The following is a 17,765-nucleotide window of genomic DNA, read 5'->3' as shown; positions in this document are numbered from 1 at the left end:
CAAATAGCAGGAATATTTGCAGCTCCATATACTGCTCGTGTGGGTCGAACCAATCCATGAGTTGGCGTATTGAGGGTCAGAGCCTCGGCAAACTCTTCATTAATCGTAAGATGTGAATAAGCATCTGTAATGTCTAGGTGACAAAAGAATTTTGCATTCTACATTTGATTGAAAATATGTTCACACTTTGGAATTGGATATTCGTCAATGATCATTTGAGGATTCAGCGTAGGTTTGTAATTACCTGTGATGCGCAATTTCCCATTTTTCTTAGCAACTACATGCGTCGTTGAAGCCCATCTTGAGTAATCAACTTTCCTGTACAGTCCTGTCGCAATTTTAAATTCAATTTCCTTAGCATAAGCGTCGCGCAAAGCTAGAGGAATTTCTCTTGCTTTAGAGAAGATTGGTGTTGCTCCTGGTTTTAAATGTAATTCTTCAGGTGGTCCTTTTAGTTGTCCGGCGGTATCACTAAAAATGTCTGTAAATTTGGCCAGTAGACCATCCAGGCGAATTTTGTTTTCTTCATTTAAACTTGGCATTGACGTTAAAATACCATTTACTTGTTCAGACTTCGAAAAGAGTTTGTTGAAATTCATTTCGTCAATAAAATGTGCTATCCATTCTCGTCCTAGCAGAGCGTCAAAATTACCTTTAACCAGATAAACATTTAATTTTCTTAATTTTTGTCCAATCTTAACTTGTACAGGAAGACGTCCAAGGCAGACTATTCTATGACGAGTATAGCTAGCAAATTGTCTGTCGGATCGTCGAAAACTTCGGCTTGATTGATCGCAATGTTTTTTCACTAATTATGGCACATGGTGCACCAGTGTCGAGTTCCATGTCTACTACACGTCCGTCAATTTCTACTTTAATCATATGACGATCAATTGTTCTTGTAGCACAAATATCGTTAATTGTTCTGAAATAGTCAATATGATCAGTACTTTCGGAACTAAGATCTTCGACAGGTTGTAGTATACTAGATGTTTTTGAGATAGGTTGTTGTCTTTTTGACCTGCAGACCCGACTAATGTGAACCTTTTTTCCACATGTATTACAATTTTGGTTTAAGAAAAAACATTGACTACGTAAGTGAAAACCTCCACAACCATTAAATTTGAAACGAGAATTTTCATACTCGCCTGCTGCTCCATCACGCATTACAGGGACTCCTGGGTCCTTAGTCTTCAACATTGGTTTGCGTTGTATTAGCTTCTGATCACGTCTTATCTGCGGATTTGTAAATCCTAACTTGTTAGTTGGTTCTAATATAGGTACATATGTTGGTGATTTCACTTGGTTTGCAGTGAAATGTGTAGCTTCCACGGCGTGTACGATTTTGTAAGCATCTGAAAAGTTGTCTGGATTCTTTGCAATAATCTCATCACGCATTTCGCACGATCGCAATCCATGCAAAAGCTGTTCAATAAGCATTCTCTCTAAAAATGACCCGTACTCACAACACAAGTTGCACCTTTCCTTAAACGGAGGACGTACTGTGCAACAGTTTCATTTTCTTGTTGGATAATTTGTCTAAATTTGATACTTTCAGCGTATTTATTTTTACTTCGATCAAAATGTTCAATAAGAATCGATTTAATTTCTGTGTATGAAAGACTTTCAGCAGAACGGGGACTGATTAGAAATTGTATCACATTATTTAGTTCTGCACCCATGTAAACTCGTGCATAATTACCATGTTCATCATCAGGTATTCTAGATAGTTGCAACGCCCAATCAAACCGCTTAAAATAATCTTGTATTATTGGTTCTTCAGAGGAACGGTATTGGTCCATAGAAAAGTTCGGGGGTTTGCTTGATGATCGGGAGAATGTACTGAATTCAGATGCATCACCAGCTGCCGGCGTTGGAACGTTTGTGGCGGCTGTTTGTACTGCATTAACGATTAGTTTTGATAGAGCTTGAAGAAGTTCGGAAGGTATTTCGCTCATTGTTGGTATCCCACTTCTGACACCACTATTATATCTGTTTATTAAGGATAATAACAAAGAACAAAGTTCTAAAACTCATTTGACATTAAAACAGACATTGACTGCTTTTAACTCCCAAAAATACTATTACCTAACAAAACGGTAATTAAGGTAAATGGAATTTAGAAACAAAAAGAAATATAACTAAGTTCAAACACAACACTTATCTTGATCACCTTGTATATCTGTGCAGCTATATCTCTGTATCCGCTCTCAAAAAATGTCTTGTATTTTTTTATTTTAGCGCATTTTTTCTTAAAGAAAAATATAATGTATGCACCTACACGCAGCCATACTATTGACACAAACTTGATGAGTTCAGTTCTCTAGAAATGTTCCATAACTTCAACAAATATAAAAATATGTCTTCATTATACTACTTTCAACACAAAAATAGGTAGTTCGATGCCAGAAATAATAATGATGAATACTATTTGTGAAATTCAAAAAAATGTCCAATAAATGCTTTTTTAACCCCTTTGATTTAAAGCTAACAAGGTAATTGTAATAGCTTGAAAGAGAAATTCAAGCAAAGTTTCTCACTACTTGACAAAAGATAAAAGAGCGATTTAGAAAATAAAATGAACGCCAATTTTTTAAATTCAAATTAAAATTTGACTACGCTATTATTTATTTTTCTAAATAGAACCCTATACAAGGTGTTCGATGTTTTACAGTGCCATTTTCAGGTCTTTTTAAGAAAAAAAATGTATGTGTGGCAATATTAAAATAAAAACAGAATGGCGTAATAATTGAAAAAAAGAAAAAGTTTTGTAAGTAAGAAAAAAACTAAACGCCTCATTCAAAGCAATTATCTTTCTACAGGGTGGTCCAAGTTGATTGTAGAATAATTCAAGAGGTGGAAAGTACAAAGTGTCATGAGTGTACAAACTCTAGTCGAAAAGTGCCCTCTAGCAGAGAAAGCAAACTGTAAAGGCGAGGCACCAAGACAATTTTTTAAATTATAGTAATTAGGAATTAATCCTAAACAAAAAAAAGTTACTCAAATGAAATTTGGAATGCATGTTTGCTACGTTGAAGTGTTCATTTGGATTTTTTTTTCAAATTTTGAAAATAATCTGAACAGCTACGGGAGCCGTCCAATAGTATATTGTACAACAAAGGTGAAAAAGATGTACCTATCGCACGAGGGCGATATGGACAATTCGCCCGAGTTTTACAGGCTATTTTTTCTACGACTAATTGGAATTACTTACCAAATTTCACACAAATAAACTCTCAATGTTTGAAACGTTTCCGTGTTTACATTATCACTTTTGACGCAGTCAAAGTTTGACCGGTGTCCCGGATTGTCACCGGGTGACAGCTGATTAACTTCGTCTTTTAGGTTGAGGTGTTGAATCACCGCCCTGGTACCCTCTGTACAAGAAAGCCAAGAAGGTGCATGCCAAAAATTCCAATATGGCCGAAATAGTGGTTGACAGTTTGCATTTGTCTGTATTGTGAAAATTGAGTTTTTCGATGATTAAATTAATTTTTATAGTTTAAAGTCAAGACTTGGGATTACTTGCCAAAGTAATTTTTGTTTGCTATTATACCTATATTGTTGTTTATATGTTTATTGTTCTAGTGAAAGTGTAGTTTGTGTTCATTTTATTGTGTTATCGGGGGCAATACCACAAGAGCTCAGATTTAGCCGGATAATTTTTGTGTTTGTCTTAGAACACTTTCTTTTTGGTGTAAATAGTAATAAGAGTAATAAGAGTGATTTTGCCAAACAGGTCGAGTTTTGTATCATAAAGAAAGTATGAGAAGACTAGCGGAAAAATTATCCTGTTCAAAATCTGAGCTCGAATGGTATTTGCTAAGACAATTCCATGAATATAATCAATAATATAATAAGACTGTGACTTCCTTGTACTGGCAGAAATACATTTTTCTAGTTCTTTTGATTTTCTGAAGGAGAACTCTATCCGAAGCCAGCCCTAACCAAAACAATACGAACAAAGTCAAAATTGACAGTGCCAGCAAAAATCTCAAGGTGAGACATTGCAACAATAGAAGTGTAGTGAAAATCCGTGGAAACAATGAAATCAACAGCAAAATTTATCCGATTTTTTTATCCGCTAGCAAACTCTCTTCCTTCCTTATTGGCCGATAGCAAACCGTGTTTTGATGACGCCATATATAGCATTTTTTGTACATGAGTGGAATTGTCACTATTGTTATTGTTCCTTCAATGTTCTATAATTTGTTGTTGGTTTTTTAACTTAAATTCTATTGCCTCTACAATATGCCGTCCACTTGTTTGCCAAATTGTAAAAGCAATTTGGTGAAAGGCCCAAAAGTGTCAGTCTTTTACTTTTCAAAAGACCCTGCTCCAACCCAACAGTGGTTGAAAGCTTTGAACTGTCATGATTTTACTCCAACACAATACTCAGTGGTAAGTACAATATGCTTTCTCATTCAGTAAACTTATTGCCTCTTACATATGTGTAAGTGAGTTACATTTTGAGGCCGCCTGCATTTTGAGAGCAACAAAGGTTTACTCTGAAGAAACAGGACAGCTTTTAGAAGTTCCATTGGCACATTTACATTTTAAAAGAAAGGCCTTGGTAATAATATAAAACCCATTTACCAGTTTTGCTTACCTAGCTTCAAGGATTTCCAAATTTTCTTTGATTGAGCAGTTTTCACATTAGTTTGTTGAACTTTCCAGGACAAAGGGTTCTAACCAAACTTGCTTTGGCTGGACTTTATTGGGTTTAAAAAGCCATATCTATACATATCTGGATCAGGAATGAAGCGTTCTTTGATTTTTCACTTACAACTTCTAATCAACTACATGAAAAAATTAAAAAAAAACATATTTGCAGTAGACTGCATCTGCATAGGTTTGTGTACAAAACGAAAACCGCTAACGCCGCCATTAAAAGTGACATTCTAGGCTTTCTTGTACAGAGGGCGGTGGTTGAATGGATCTGATTCATTGCAAATTATTGTAAGTTTGTATCATTTGCTTTATCATATAATAAAGTAGATGTTTTTATTCTTTAATTGAACACCAACTGAAATTTGAACGTTTTTTTCATTGCTTCAAAACATAAGCCAAAATGCAATGTTTTGATGCCAACTGTCAGTGAGGATGACAATCAGAAGAATTATTTTGTTTACGTTCCAGATTAGCTGTTATTGGTCTATTTCATATCGTACACTGAAGATTGTCTGTGATTGGTCTATTTCTTTACGCACGCTGAAGATTGTCTAGGATTCTGTATTCGTTCAACCGTTGGCAATTGCCTGCTTATCCGTTCTCTAAACTGTTAAGGAATGAACCAATATCCCTGTAGGAGTAGAAAAAAAGTTTAACAGCTTCAAATTTCTATAAGCTATAATTTTAGGGCGATCTGATGTGGCACATGTGATAGACAATACTTTTTTCTAAGAAAAGTTTGTCCCGACATTTCTTTTCATTTTCCATAGTTTTTCAGATACAGTCATTTTTATACACTTGTGCGTAAAAAATTCGCTTCTATCCGGAATATGAAAAAAATTCCAAATTATCAGTTCAAAATGGTGACAAATTTGCCAAGTTTTATTTGAGTTTTTATTGATTAGAAATTAAAATTAAAAAAGCTGTTTTTTGAGGCACATATTAGGGTTTGCTACCTCTGCTAGAGGGCGCTTCTCGACCATAGTTTATATGACACTTTCGAGTTTATTTTTTATGTAGTTTCCACCCTTTAAGTATCCTACAATCAATTTGGACCACCCTGTAGGTGTATTAGATTAGATATAGAGATTTATGTTATTACTTATTTTTATAAAATCGTGCAAAATATTCCTTTTTTTGCACCAGGGAATCAAAAATTTTTTTTGCACTGTGCTTTTGTAACAAGTCGATTTTATAAAAAAATGTTTTATTCAGCCCATGCAAAAAGTCCTTTTTTGCACTTACGTGTTGTTAAACTCGACCTTTGATCTCGTATAAACAACTTCCACTTGCGTGCAAAAAAGATGAACTTTTTGCATAAATAGCTATTTAAAAGTACTTAATACAGATTATCGTTTACTATTAGTCTATGTTATTATTATTGTCTTTTAAAGCCGGCGCGTGGATGTCAGCTCCCATACTAATGCATTCGGGTATTGGACCTCGTGAACAATTAGAAGATCTGAACATTTCCGTAGTTGCCGATCTACCTGTGGGACAATTTCTTCAAGATCATGTTTTCTTCAGTGGTGTAGTGTTTAGGTAAGTGTTTGTACTGGGAGCAAAATAATTCGGTTTAGGACAACTTACCTCAGACGAAGAAAAGTCAACGAAAGAGGAAAGGAGAAAGGAAAAGAAGCAGTTTATTCTACTCAAGTACGTCTAATTAATTGACATAACTTCAAGTTCTTTTTGTTTCTGCAAAATAAAACAGATCGTTCAATCTCGTTCTGTAACGACGACTGTGTCTTTTGAAAGACATTAAAATGCTCGAATATATTCGTATTCGAATCGGTTAAATAGTTAAAAGATATTAAAAGTTAAATATTAGAAATTGCATTGACCTGTCTCTCTCTTATTCTGACATTTACGAAAAAATGTCATAGAACAAAACGATGCGATCTTACCCAAGTTATCAAATGACGTTTTTAGATTTAAAGCTCGTCGCATGATTTTCCGAGATACAATGAGTTCATGGTTTCTTAGCAGCAGTTACTAGCGACGGAGTTACGAATTTTAAACTAATTTCCAGTCATTTCCTGGGCAAACTTTGATTGGAAAATTTTTTTTCCAACCGCTAGACAGCTAGACCTTCCCGTTGTTGATATACCTATAGCCTCTCCGTACCCTTAACCGGACACCCTGTACTGTTTCATTTATTTTTATACAATATATTTCAAATTGCAATATCGATTTGATTATGACGTAGAGATGTAGTGAATGGCTTGGCCTCTACAAGTGCGTTTGCTCCTCTCTCCTTCGTAAAATTGTGTTGAGAACACGTAAACAGGTCTTGGACAACCAAACATTTTGAAACAACAAAGATTTTGGTAGGCTACTTAAGGCCAATGTATAGAAATTTGAACTTTGAAATAAAATGACACAAATAAAAGTAGATGACACAAACTGTCACTTTTGGATTTCCAACAATATGTCACCTGCTATGACAACAAACTTAATTTTTGTTGACAACGTTGTAAACATGAGTTGGTATATTTACACCCATTAGACTCATATAGAAATAATACTGTTCAATAATACGATAAACCAAATGCCATTTATCCAATTAAGTGAATTATAATTTGCTTTATAGTTAAATTGAGTAGACTTTTTGTACTTTTTTGCATATTATAGGGTCAGACTACTTTGTGTCGTTTCAATAAAATAAAAGGCGAGAGAAACATAAAAAAATTACGTCACCGATGACGTGAATGCAGTTTTCTTTACACATAAATTAGTCGTATCGTTATATACCATATATTTATCGCACTAGTGTGGTAAAATCGATTATTACAATTACAAATTAAAAGAAGCTTCGTAATGGATCATTACGATGCTAGTCGTAGATAAAATGTCTTATTAAGAAGTATAATTAAAAGCTAGAATTTGAAAAATAACTTATATCTCGGTCTACCTCGTCATGGTAATATTTTCCACGTCCAAAAATTTTAGCATATTTTAAGGAGATGGCCAGCTGGAAAGAATACGAAGAAAGACAAACGTGGAAAAAGATAAATTATTTTTACTGAATCTTCAATGCTGAATAGAAAATCATTTAGAAAAAATCGACTTATTTTATTCTTGTAGAGGATAAAATTGCTTTCAAAATTTTCTTTTAATTTCTCTTGCTCAAGTTAGCACACAAGATTTGCTGTTTTTGTTTGTTTTGCTTTTCGGTCCGTTAAAAAGGTTAATTTTTGCAGACTTAATACAGTTGAATTCTTCTTGACAAGTGGATTTGTGAATAGTGGGCAACAGCAGATTGATCAGCAACACTGATTTTCTGACAGTTTACGGCCGCCATACTGAACGATTTTTGTCTCCCACTGGTTGCTTATGCTCCTTCTTGCTATATTTTTTTTATTCACTGATTTGTATCTGTGTACCTTTTCGCAAACATCTCGCTTAAACACCTTTACTTTTTTAATTTCTATTTTTTTAGATACAATATACCAGGTGTCCAAGAGCACCCTGGACATAGGAGATTAACATGGGAAAACGGTTTTGATTTTTTTGCGCCTGTACGGTTGATTTGATTGAAAAATCGTATTAATGAAAGTTGTAGTACTTATCACGGACTAGTTTTCCGTATTTTTTTCAGATCTGTAACCTGAGCCCTTTCGTCGTAAAATACGAACAAAAAGGAGAAAATTTAAACTTTTGGCCTGCACTGTATAGGCGGTTGTCGGGCAATGGGTTCACAGGTCATTGTTGCTGGTACGGTTGCTCGACAACTGCTTCTGGCAGTTTGATTAGGCTAGGTTAGGTTAGGTTAATTCTAGTAACATGATTCTGGTAGTAATTTAGTTTTGTTTATTAATTATATTATATTATTTATCATTAATCAATTTTGCAGAAATAACTATACCTTATTCAACTACCCATTTTTCGAAGAAGTTCAGCGTTACGCTGATCACCTGCGTCCTTTAACAAACCTTAACGAAGTAATGGCTTGGTCAGATTATGGAGAAAACACCACTTATGTGAGACCAAATATTGAACTAATAGTAGTGGATAATTCACATACGACGGGAATTACAGCTGCCGAAACATTTAGGTAAGTGAAAATTTCTTACACGGTGTCCTATCATTACATCGTTAAATAATATACTATTTTTCTGCGACTGTTTAATAATATGCCTATTATTCACTAGTTTTGAATAGACAATAACACTCATTACCTACCCGTAAGTAGTTAAAATAATATTGCAAATATCTCTAGACTTTTGGGACACCCTGTTCATCGGTGCCGTCCGCTTATGGACTGAAGTAATGAACGATTTACAACTACTCACGGGTAAGTAATGAGTGTTGCAATATCTCTAGACTACTCTATTCTAGACTTTTGAGACACCCTGTATAGCAAAAATCAAAGCACAATAGAGTGACTTAAGATTGTAATACAAACGTTTTAAATGTAACGGTCGTGAACGTTTGCTTCTTCAATATTTGTCAAATTCAAAACAGTTGCTTTTATGTGGCAACATAGTCTTATTCCTAAACCTTGATTCACTTTTCTGTTACATTGTTAAGTCATCCAAATTTACTTTGACTTTTGCTATAGCCCTCAAATTGGTACCAAATCGAACAATAGCAGGTGACGGTAGTGTCTCTTTGATAGCAGATTAAATTTTTATGTCGCATTCCTTTTCATGCTCCATGAAGTGACTGAGTTTTCTGTCATTCTCGGTTTAGTTGTTTCACTAAATGCCAAGATTTTTATCTAAAAAATGTCCAGGATGGCCCTGGTTTTTAGGCTGAATTTAGTGCGTTTAGTGAAAAATTCTTGGCCGTAGCTGCCCAAATACCCAAATTAAGGGCCAAATTGTGTTCCATGTCAGTTAAGTGTGTTTTCTGCCATTTTTTGTTTGTTTATTCCAGTTTAATGAATACCAGGATTTTTTCTAAAAATTTTGCTGTGCGGCCCTGGTTTTGAGGTTTAATTTACTAGCTCCAGTGAATGTTTCACGTCTGTAACTGAACAAATACCCAAATTATGGGCCAAATTGTGTTTCATGTCAGTTGAGTGTGTTTGTTGTCATTTTCTCGTGGTAATTACTGTCTAATTGAACGAAACAATTTTTGAAAAAAAAATTCATTGTAGCGTAGACCTAGTTTCGAGGTTCAATTTACTAACCTCAGTGAAAGTTTCAGATCCGTAACTGCCCAAATATCCAAATTATGGGCCAAACTATAATTCATATCACTTCATGTCAGTTGAGTGTGTTTTCTGCCTCTCTGGTTATTTCAGTTTAACAAAAACCAGAATTTTTTGTAAAAAAAATGTGAGCAGAGCGAATGTGACGTCACTATGACGGAATTTGGCAAAACCATAATTTGACTAGTTGTTGTGCAACATCTGGTGACATCTGTACTCAACTCTATGAGTTAGAAAGTACAGATGGCGTTCCCAAATCTAGGAACAGCTCCATTAATGCCGCATCATTCGGTAAACACCGATCTGATTGGTTAAAAATGGGGAGGTTTTGTTTTTTGTTTATCAATCCCAATCCTCTGACCGGTTTCGCCGTATTACGGCTCATCAGAGAGGCTATAGGGCATGATAACCAAAGAACGAAACCTTTATTCCAGTATAGTCACCTGGATGCCAGAAATGATAGTTGAATAATTTGACTAATTGTCAAATTACGTCATTGGGACGTCACATTCGATCTGAGCGCTATGGAGCGGGAAAACAAATGCAGCCATTTTCTTTTGATATGAATACTTAGCACAGAGAATTGTAGAAAAAATTTAGTAGTCTATTCATACGTAATGGCCATTACTCACTCTGATGATCAGTGATGGACTGGCCAGGCGGGAAAGCGGGCGCAGCCCGCTGGGCCGGTTTGTCACTGCAGTTTGAGGGGCCAATAATTCTGATTAATGATCAGAATGATATTTACGTTGATCTATGTTGGGCGCTTTTTTCTATATCAACCGACAAAAATTTTAATTCTGAAACTTGGTTTACCGCAAAACAGTTTATTAGAAGCATTTCTGAAATTTCAAACAATAATTACAGCTTTATTATTTTTAGAAATTTTTCATGTAACAACTCCACTTTCTTTGTAACAGGTCTTCAATAATTGTTATGGTCAGGTCGCCTATGGATGGCAATTGTCACAAAAAGCTTAGATCACGTTGCAAACAATTATTATATGACAGCTGTCAATCCACCGGTTTGATTTCAAACCATACAGTGTGGAACAGCCAAATGGAATAAATTCGATAACGAATAAATGAGAGCGTGTTGGAAAAAACGCTTGGACACGTCGATTTGTATTTTTAGATGCGCATTTAAAAAAAAAAAAAAATATATAGGGTGTGTCATGTGACAGTGGCCGATACGAACTTTCTTATTTTAAATACAACCCCCTGTATATTATTAAATTTTTGGATTCTTCAGAAAATTCTAGACATAATTCATGTACAATGTCCCATACCTATCTTCAACGGTTTCGGAAATATTAAGCGTTTTCAGATGTATTACAAAAATTAACATTAAAAAAAAAAATTATTTTATTTCACAAATAATGTAAAAAAAACAAAAAAACAATAATTTCAATGTAAGAGATGTTCAAAATGTCCGCGAAAGTAAGTATTGAGTGTAATGTAGCGAATTTGTGAAATAAAATAATTTTCTTTTTTTAATGTTAACTTTTGTAATACATCTGAAAACACTTGATATTTCCGAAACAGTTTAAGATAGGTATGGGACATTGTACATGAATTATGTCTAGAATTTTCTGAAGAATCCAAAAAACTAATAATATACAGGGGGTGGTATTTAAAATAAAAAAGTTGGTATCGGCCACTGTCACATGACACACCCTATATAATTTTTTTAAAATGCGCATCTAAAAATACAAATCGACGTGTCCAAGCGTTTTTCCCAACACGCTCTCATTTATTCGTTATCGAATTTATTCCATTTGGCTGTTCCACACTGTATTCTAGAAATTTTTGAAAGACTACACAAAAACAAAACTTTATATTGCAAAAGTCAATACAATTTTTGAAGAAAGAGGTAGCGATCTAAATGTCGAAGAAGATTTTCAGCAAAGCCGTATAAGAAAGCCTAAGAGATTTCCTGATGAAACTTCAGCTGGAGTCATCTTTAAGCCCAAAAGAGAAGTACAGATTCGAAGTATTTAATGTTACAATAGATACAGTCATTCAGTGTCTTAAATCAAAGTTTTTAAATTATAAAGAATTGTATATGGATTTTCAGTGTTTACATCCATCAGAATTTTCAAATCTTCGGGAAATACCAAATTCAGCATTAGAAGCAATTTGTTCTAAAGTTAAACCATTTTTTCCCGATATTAACCAACACCAATTAAAACAAGAATTAGAAAATTTTGCTTGCAAATGGCCTGAACTCTCCAAAACTCTCTATGACTGCAACAAAGATGAAGACTGCAAGTTTAAGAATATGGCATGTAAAACATGTAAAAACTGCATCTTATGTTGTTATAACGTCTTATATAAATATAATTTGTATGCAGAAGCCTACAGTCAGCTTTCAAGAGTGTATAAATACATTTTTACACTTTCTATCAGCCAAGTTTCCTGTGAAAGATCATTTTCAAAATTAAAATTTATTTTAAATAGATTAAGAAATAATTTAAACCAAAACAATATAGAGGCATTTATGCTCATGGCACTTGAAAGAGACATTTTGGTTCAAATTGAAAATTACTATAGGTATAATAAAATATACCTATATGCTCGACAAGCAAAAACTTGTCAACTCTACTTATAATATAATTTTAAGAGTTACTAGCTTTTTAGTTATATTTACATAATATGATTATTGTGATCCTTACATAACCAGAAATGTGAGTTTTTTTCAAATATGTGATCAAAAAATGATTTTAGATAGTATTAATATTATTATATTGTTGCGAAGCGAACTTTTGATTATTAGTTAGGATTTCTTTAGTTATTTGTTGTTACCCCTGTATGTTACGTTGCTTTGTTTACGTTCTACATTCTTTTGTCTGTGTTCTAGAAAATCCTGGCTCCGTTGATAAAATATAGAGAGAGATTTATGTTATAGCTTAATGAGTGTGAGAGAGAAAGTCAATTTCATGAATATTTGGGAACTTTCTAGAAACCATGGAAGCCTATATAAGCAGCTGAACCAGGCCTGGTTAGTTAGTTGTTGAGCTGATGGTTGTAGTGAAGTCGAAGTTGTCAGATAACGAGGTTAAAAGTCAGTGTCAGTTTATTGTTTGTAAACAATATACAGTGTTGTACAAGAAGTGTGTCATTAAGGAGTACGACGGTACAATATACAGGGTGTCCGGAAAATACGTGTACAACGTTTGACTGAAAATATTGGGTACAATTTCATTTCTTAAAGAGTATTGATAAGTGTATTCAGCAAGATGGCGGTCATTTTACACATTTGCTTAAGTAATGTTTTTGGTTTACTTAGTTTATTACAATAAATAATTTCAACTTTATTATACCTACTTTGATGTATGCAGGTAATTGTAAATTTTTTTTTTCTGGCGAAACAGCTCATCCACCGGGAAATATTAAAGAGGTAAAATAGCTTCAAAATACTTCCGGTCACTCGACAAAAATATCTGGGTTGTCATAACGCCGTTCATATAAAAAATGAGGAGAAATGTTGACGTATTATATCACTTTTATAACACTTCCACTTATTTACAGCCGGTGACTATACTACTAGAAAACGTCATTTTATAGTATTAGTCTACATACTAAAATTCATTAAAATCCATTAGCAGGTTTTCACGTAATTTAGTAAAAAACCAATATTTTTACAAATTTTTGACGCCCTCTACCGGCTAAACGAGACAATTTTGGATATAACTAAGTCGGCTTAGATCGACATATTTTGACGTCAGAAGTCTGTCGTCAAACGTTGTACACGTATTTTCCGGACACCCTGTATATGTATCAAAATTAAAATAAAAATATGAAAGTCAAAGTTAATAACAAGGTTCCTGGTGGTGTACACCTATCCAACTTGACAATAATTAATTATAAAAAACTAATTATACAATAGGAATAACTAAACATACTAAACATAACCCTAACACTAAAAACAATGGCTCTGAGGTTAATTAAAGCAACCAAGTCTAAAATGGATGCTACACCTGGATTATTTACAGCAAAATAACTAAGGCAGCATCCACGTTCTAATTAGTCAAAAGAAAGCTAATTAACTACTTCCCAAGTGACAGTTGCGAATAACACAGTAACTTTTAATTAATAGCGTGAGTTCCCTATGACATCACGGTTAAATAACAGTTATGCGACTTTTTCCAATCTTGTGCTAAAATATACACTATTAACCACGATTATGTTAGTGATCCTTTCCAAGTTAGGGAAAGAACCCCAAAATACCAAAAGCTTCGCTTTCGCGTACACTTCCGCAGTACCAACTGCACTGGCTGCTCCTGTAAATTATACAGTGGGTTAGTGGAAAAAGTCGCCCCAGCTAACTACAAAATAAGCTACTAAATAATGTACAATCGGACAAAGTAGACTAGTGACAACTTGTCACTTTGACGGTCCTGGTTGCAACTCACGCTCACTAGCTTCTACGGGGAAAGTAAGGCTGAAAAGTACAAAGGCTTACACTTACATACCTAACCATCTTTAGTTTTAATCCAAGTGTAGCTTAATTGAGGCTGGTATAATCCAAAGTGCGCTGTCTACCCACCCACTACACTATATGCGTATTGCCTTTTATCATTTCCCGGAAAATCACACAATTACGCGGAAAAACGCTAGCAAAGTCGTGGCACAATTTTACACTTCGGAGTTGGTGACGCCGGTGTAGTGCAGTTCAGCTGTAACTTGCTGGTGTGGCTCTAGTCGCTAAGATACGACTCGGAACCGATTGTCAACAACCTCTAAGTCACGAAAATGTCTCTAAAAATCAAGTGAATTGACAAAACCGACGCTATACAGGGTAATTCAAATTCGACCCTCACCATTGGGATCTCGGAAACTATAAGAGATACGAGAAAGTTTAAATTGGGGCAAAGTTGCGCAATTTAAAACTTAACTAAATGCCGTTTTAAAAATTTTGACTTTCCTAGTGCTTCCGAAAATTTGATTTTTTGTTTTAATTTATTTCTTACCTTGTTTGAAGAGATATCCCAAAACTAAACGCATCTTTTCATTGCCACTTTTTCCTAGCTATTCGATGATGAATTCAAATTTGCCACACGACGTTTCATTTTTTGGCAGTCATCATCAACTTTCTTTTTTCTTATGGGCGCCATATTGGATTTTTAGCCCACCAAATAGTACGTTTTATTCTGATTTTAGTGATGTATAATAACTAATGATTTGCTTGATAAATGACAAAATAATACAATAAAAACTAATTTTACTTTAGTTATTGGCTTTGAGTTAATGGGCCGTTTTGTGAAATGTCATTATTTGACAATACTTGTCATACACGATAATTCGGACGAACATTAGAGCAAGTAAAGCATAGTTAAAAATGTATCTACAAAAAAAAACCTCCACAGAAAATGTTATTATTATACAAGCATTGCTGAACTATTTAGGTTAAGCAGAAAAAGAGATTTGTCAGAATTATCTCTAACTTAAACAGCTCATTTATGTTTCCAAGAGAAATATCATCATTTTAGGAACTTTATTTTTTGCCAAATTTAAATTTTTTATAATGTTAAGTGCAAGTTTATAGTGATTTATACAGCAAGTGACTTATTCGAGTGAATAAACCGGTTTAAGTCACGTGTTTTATACCGTATTTTATTAAATTTCGACTTCTTATATAAAAAAAAACTAAAATTACAGTTCCATCAAATTTGCACCGCGCCCCGTAGATGTAACATTGATGTTTGTTTGTTTACATCTGTAAATAGTCGAATGTCATTCAGACTGATTTAATAGTTATTTATACAGCAAGTGACTGACCTTTGTGACTAAGTATGTTCAGGCCAATTGCGTGTGACAAGTACTACCAAGTAATCTTCATAAAACGTCTCATTAACTCAAAGCTAACTAAGGAAAAATTAGTTTTTATTGAATTATTTTGTTATACTATTTCAAAAGTCGGAAAAAACGCGATTAATTATCTTGCAAAAATAGCCCGGGAAAATCGCGGTTTTCACAAAAATCCCTCCAGAAACGTCAGAATGGCACTGGTTGATCCAAAACTGAAAGTTTGCTAACCTGACAAATTTTTTGACTAAGTCACTTGTGACGTCATTAGTGTGGATTTGTAGGCTAAGTGTGAAAATTACTAAGCAGACGAGCGTAGCTCCATCTGACACCCTAAAACAAACTCTCTTTGGTCGAAAACTGACCCGTAATTATATTAGATTTCGGCCGATTCGAACCGATTCACGCCGTAATCGACGGGCATCGGTAAAACGAATCAACCGCACCGTGTCCGCAATGCCAAATTCAAAAAATTCCCGACAAAGTTACGTTTTGAAATTTTGCGCCCCGATAACTTTCTATTTTCCAAGCCGCTTAACTTAGCGTGCTAAAAATTGGTACACTTATAGAACTCGACCAGCTCAGTAAAATACCACTTGAATGAAGAAAATCGGTAGACGCGTTTTCCGGAAAACGTCCGCATACCAATGTCTGAACGAAAACTTTCGAGGCCCGTAAATCCCTCAGGATTTAGCAAACTAAACGCAATAAACTGTTTTATTATGTAACTCCACGAGCCGAAGCGATTGGTACCACTTTTAACCGCCTGGGGTGGTTCTTTAAGGGTGAAAAACTAATAAGGGTAGTTTTTAGGGGTGAAGATCCCAATATTCCCAAAAACTATTTCCATAAATGGAAAGTACTCAAAAAGTTTTACGAATTGACATTTTTTAATCAAAATCCCTTAAGGGGTTGAAAAGTTACAGCGGAAAAGAATCTGACCCCGAATTCGTATTTTTGACATTTGACGTCCCTAAAATGACAGTTATTTTAGTTGAAGCATATTGCTTTCACCTTTAAAAGTTTTGTTGGGATGTTCTCTACTTGTTCTGTAAAAATGAACAGGGTTGATGCCATAGGGGCTGAAAAATAGGGTGCTGAAGGCACGAGTGTTTTGCAAAATTCGCAAAATCTTAGACTTTTTCCGATTTTCCGGCCAGAAGGAAAAATCTTGCCAGTTGTTTCACTACGGAATACTATAGTGCTCAAGGGGACGAACATCTTTTATTTGAAGCATTTTTCCGTAGGATGATTAATAATATAATAATAATAATAACCAGCGATCGGGAAAGTTACGAAATTGGGGGTGGTTTGTGGAGCCTGTCACGTTTTGGCACATAACAGGGTAAAAAAACGGAAAAATACCCAAGTGTTATAGTTCTACGCAAAGAGAAAACCCTAGCGCTTCCTAATTTCCGCAGTAGCAACATCTACGATGAATATTGAGCTTTCCGCGAGCTTAGACATTTTTCCGTTCCACTTTTCTACGTTCCATTACTTATCGGTTTTAAAATTATTGAATGTAGTTGATATAAGAAAATAACTTTTACGTCCCCTTACCTTTCTACGTTCCTGCGAGACTACTCATCGACGGTACAGTTCGGATTGAGGCCAACGACCGGCCGTGCAATCGAAAGGGTTACGCGCTTGATTTCCGGCCGGAGTCGCGGTATCAATTCCGTGCGCTTTATTAGGGAGTTTCCGGTCTGCGACTGGTCTCCCGCCTGGAAGCGAGTGGGTCCTCTAAGTCCGTTGATTTCCGATAGCGATTGTTAATTATGTGAATTAAAAGTTTCGCTCGTCGGATTCTTCGTGTGACTGGTCGACTACCCTTCCGGTTCCGTTTCTTTTCGATGCGGCGGACGTATTTCTTCTCGCTTTTTGGGGAGATAGCCGACGCGCGGAAAATTCGGAACTGTTCACACAGCGCGATCGCGGACAATGTGAGCGTGGTATGCGTTACGGTCCAAATGCGATTAAACCAGGGCACGCATGCCGTGCCATTAAATCGGAAGGGTTCATTGGATCGATAAGTTGAAGGCAAAAAAGTGAAACCGCGAAAGACTTGTAAAAGGAATCTGGGTTCGATTCCAATCCACTGAAATAAGTGTATGGTAGTGACGAATATT

General features: G+C 35.0%; 1 long non-coding RNA gene across 1 annotated transcript in view; it reads left to right on the top strand.

The window, feature by feature from the left end:
• LOC145739883 (uncharacterized) overlaps positions 1–6,271 on the top strand; it is a 28,699-nt gene extending 22,428 nt beyond the window's left edge. Inside the window, exon 3 of the long non-coding RNA XR_014181260.1 lies at positions 6,066–6,271. This is a non-coding gene — a long non-coding RNA (uncharacterized LOC145739883). The remainder of the gene's footprint in view (positions 1–6,065) is intronic.
• The last annotated feature ends 11,494 nt before the right edge of the window (positions 6,272–17,765 follow it).

This window comes from Ips typographus, unplaced genomic scaffold, assembly GCF_016097725.1.
Source record: "Ips typographus isolate SLU unplaced genomic scaffold, UJ_Ityp_2.0 IpsContig76, whole genome shotgun sequence".
Classification (NCBI taxonomy): Eukaryota; Metazoa; Arthropoda; class Insecta; order Coleoptera; family Curculionidae; genus Ips; species Ips typographus.
Note: the sequence above shows the minus strand (reverse complement) of the source record. Positions and strands in the feature narration are given on the sequence as shown.